Below are 4,549 nucleotides of genomic sequence, written 5' to 3'. Positions count from 1 at the left end.
TTTAAAGGATCGTTTTATTAGGTCTTTGCTTAAGAAACCCACTTCTTAAGATGCATTAGACTTGGAACTTACTGATCTGTTCCTCAAGTCTAGGTAAGGTAATCAAGAAGATGATAGCTGATTGGCTTCAGGCTAAGATAAGCTATACCCTCCTAACGGAATACAATTTGGGAATGAGTCTAAAACAGACTCTTTGTAATTGCTCAGGTGGAGTTTGTGGCCAGAAATTCTTTTTATCAATTCCAATTGGCACATCACTTGCAACCATTCTTAGATAATAATGGTTTCAAAACGGTAGTACTCTAGTCTTGACTTTTATAATATGTCCTACATGGAGGTGCACTTATGTGTACCTCAGTAGCTTCCATTGGTTCAAAATACAGCTAATTGGTTCCCAGGTTATATTTTACACACTATATGTTATATCAATGTTATAATGCCACACTGGCTGACAATTCATTTTGGGGTAGAATATAAGATGTTATTCCTAAAGTCCTGAATGGCTTTGGCCTGAGGTATCTAAAAGAACACTTCTCCATTCAAGGTTTATATTGCTTCTTGGAGTCACTTGGGAAGAATGATTGGAGATAGCCATATGTGAAACTCACTCCCTAGGAATGTAGGCTCACCCATCCACCTTGTACATCTTTTCCAACTGAGTTTTAATAATGTTTAATTGCTTATATTATTGTGAGAGTTGCTGTTTTAATAAGTTTGATTTGGCTAAACCACCAAGTTGCTTTGGGAATGATCATCTTTGAAAAATCAGATGAACAAACAAACAGTGTCGATCCCCTGACATCATAATCTTAATGTATTTACACTACACTGAACATCTAAATCTAATTCTATACACTATTATATCTTAATAGCTTTTGGGCTGCCTTGATGCTTAAGATTCAATTAATTCCTAAATTGTTTGGCTTAGCAATTAATTTATGTAGGAGGTTGATGCTAACATCTTAATATGCAAATATATAATACTGAACATTTTTATAACAAAAATGGAAGAAATCCATAACCGTTAAACTTGTACACATTATCTTTTCTGAGTTAAATTGTATGATAATAACTCTGACATTTTAATAGCAAAGGAAAAGTCTGTGCAGAGGTGATGAGCCTAAAGTCTTTTCACTTACTGTAAATATTTTTCCTATGCTCATTCTCGAATGAAAGTATAATATTGAACTGACCTTTTTTCTTATAATGTGCATTAATGTGTTGATGTTGTAGGAGAGATGTTAGTCTACGATAACTTTTAATAAAAGCTTCTGCCCTTTAATAAAATTGTTAATCAGGGAAAGGATGCTATCAGATTCCTTCTGATTTTATTTGTTGATGTGCAAGAGGAGGAATGGGACAACTACATGAATAATGCATTATTATTCAATTCTGAACCTCTTGGCTCTACATTAATATCTCAAAATGTCACAGGAGTGGAAAACAATGACAGTTCTGAAAATTGGTGTATGGTCTATTGAGAGTTGACGGTGTCATTTAATTCTTGAGATATATGTCAGGAGTTAGAATGTGCAAGGAAAATAGATGAGCAAAAATAGTTGTAATTATACTTACCAGGTATACATGTGTATCTCAGCACATGCATTCAATCCTGTTCATATTCACACATACATGCATTCATAATCACCATTAAATTGTTTTCCTACAGCTACCTCTATGATCATTTTACTCTGCCTGTGTGTGTGTGTGTGTGTGTGTGTTTGATTGAAAATATTCCTGCAGCCAGGAAGAGGTCAACTAATCAGAGGGAGGGAGGGAGGGAGGGAAGGAAGGAAGGAAGGAAGGAAGGAAGATTTGAGCAGGGAGAAATCTACATTACTGCTGGGAAAGAATATATTATACCAAAGAAAAACTTTGACTGAACCTCGGGCTTGGGTTTATCTACATCCAAATAAAAAGTTGTTGCAATGTTTGAGTTATAAATCAATGCATTTTCCACATTTATTCAGCTATTGCAATAGCCAATACACCTTATGGTTTGAAGTCTCCTGGATGTAAAATAAATAAATGAATGATTGTTTCAGAAATGCAGTGAAAAATGTCAATATATCTGTATAATATACGTATCAAATATAGGCCACATTAGCTATAGAGTGATAAAACTATAAGCATTCTAGATTTTAGAAAAAGCTTAGCCAGGAACATAGAATTAGGCTGAAATCTGTGAACATCTAGATTTGTTTCTGTAGTCATAAAGGTGTTATAGGACTTGATCCCTGTTGTGATGTATGAAGGACCTTGGATTCAGTGATCTCCACAAACTTCCTGACTATCTGCTGGACAACTCACAGTTTATTATTTTCACAGTATTAACCAAAATCAGTTAAAGCCAATAAACTCTTGCATTTTGGATGATAACATGGATGTTAACAGCTTGGTTTTCAAGAATTTTTTGTAATATGATAATCATATTTCTTACTTGATATTTCAGTTATGTTAAAAGATTTATATGAAGGTATAGAAATTTTTAAAAATCCACTCAGAGGTATGCAACCTGTGGCACTTCATACACTATTGAGCTACAACTTACCCATCCGCTGGGTCTGACTGAAATTCAAGTCTAATCACAATTTGAAGACCACATATTGCCAGTCTCCACCATAGATAGAAAATTTTAGTGGCTGTATATCAGATCTATCGCTAACAGAAGTAGAAATGTAAAAGAAAAAAATGGGGAAAATATTCAAAATACTTTTCACCATGGCAATTGAAAGATCATTCTGAAACAATGCATCATATTGCCATGATGATCAAATGTTCTAAAAGTTTCTGCCATGAATGATATCTTTGTGAAAAGTATTTAACTTCAGAAAATAGCTTATACCTGCCACTAATTTCTCTTTCTCTCTCCTTGCAGTTTATTGATGAAAGGCCAATACTAATGAATTTTGGCATTTCCTGGATGATCATAACTATAGCCATGTAATTCACAAAGCTGCTTGGCTAGATATTCATCAGGTCCTTTCAGTTGTTGTTTCCATTAGCCAGGCAGCCATTCTCCAAGAGACCAAGAGGACTCTTTCTGTGTATTTAATGGAATCTCTCTGATTTAATTGTCAAAATCCTGGTTGGTCTACATGGCAAGTATTCCAGAAAGAATTTATGACATAGAACATATGGGCTGCTTGCCTTCTCAGTTTAATCCCCCATTTTATGTTTTTAAATATTAAATTATGCTAATGATTTAATATGACTGTAATTTTTAGAGTATAATATAATTAATTGAGGAATTGACAGTTTCTTTGGAGTCACAAATCAACATCCAGGAATCATTCTAAATTGTTATATAAGTGTCAGGTTTCCTAAAAATGCCTTAATTGATTCATGAGTATCGAGTCAAGTTTCAATACAAAACTAGTCATTTATTAAGAGCACCATAGGCAAGATCTTTTCTCTAAGCTTTGTTTGAGTTATAGCTGAACTTTAACCCTGTTCCTTCCCTCCCCTCAGTCTGTGTCATAAATCACATTCCCCAATGAGTTTGCTGCAGTAATCTGAGATCTGACTTCAGCCCCCCTTCTCTCACTATGACAACATTAGGAGTTGACATTTGGCTCCCCTCACTTTCCAAAAGCAACCTGTGCGAAGCAAAAAACAATTTGAATACAAGTATAGGATTTAAGGCTACGTCCTCCCCCCAGGTTTGTTTGGATTTTCTGCATGGAATCTTTCTATAGCCTGGATATTTCTACTCTTTACCCAAGATGCCTCTGACAAGGGGTAGCCCTTCCACTAGATTAAATACTGGAGTTGTCTCCTGTGCCACCTCAAATCAAGAATTTGTTGCACCTCAAAATGGGTTTGGCCCCCTATGACCACAGGGCCTGGGGGCTCCCGGGGTAGTGGTCTCAAAGTGGATCCAACCACGGATTTTAAGAGGCTAATATGGAATACCGGGTGCATCTTCCCTAGCAGTTGGGGCAGTTTCAATTGCACTGGGTTGATGATCTTCACTATGGGGAATGGTCCCACAAACTTTGGTCCCAGTTTCTTGCTAGTGAGTCTTAACTTCAAATATTTTGTGCAGAGGTAAACCTTCTCTCCCACCATGAATGGTCATTGCGGAGCTCGGTGTTTATCTGCCTTTTTCTTATAGGTTTGTGCCACTTTAACCAGTGCTTTTTTGACATTCTCCCAGGTTGCTTTTAACACTGATATCCAATCAGTCAACTGACTGAGGAGGGGTGGATGCCTTAGATACTCAGGCATTGGGATGAAGTCCATGCCGCTCACTATTTTGAACGGTGTTAGTCCTGTGCTACTGTGAACAGTGATAACATGACTATAAGTCTATGTGAAGCAAAATCATTGTACGGTATAGTGACAATGGTGAGATCTTTACATCAAGGCCTCTGTGATGAGAATTCCAGCTCTATATTCTCTATAATTGTCTTCTGTGTAACTTTGAAAATGGAATTTATATTCATTGGAGAACGTATATATCTATGAACAAATATAACTCTTTTTTAAAATATCTCAGTGAATTACAAAATTCACGAAGAACTTTTTTTAATGTGAAACATTTATT

The sequence above is a fragment of the Natrix helvetica genome, assembly GCF_964273705.1.
Source record: "Natrix helvetica genome assembly, chromosome: 4".
Lineage (NCBI taxonomy): Eukaryota > Metazoa > Chordata > Lepidosauria > Squamata > Natricidae > Natrix > Natrix helvetica.
The sequence above is the reverse complement of the archived record's forward strand: the minus strand, read 5'-3'. Positions refer to the sequence as shown.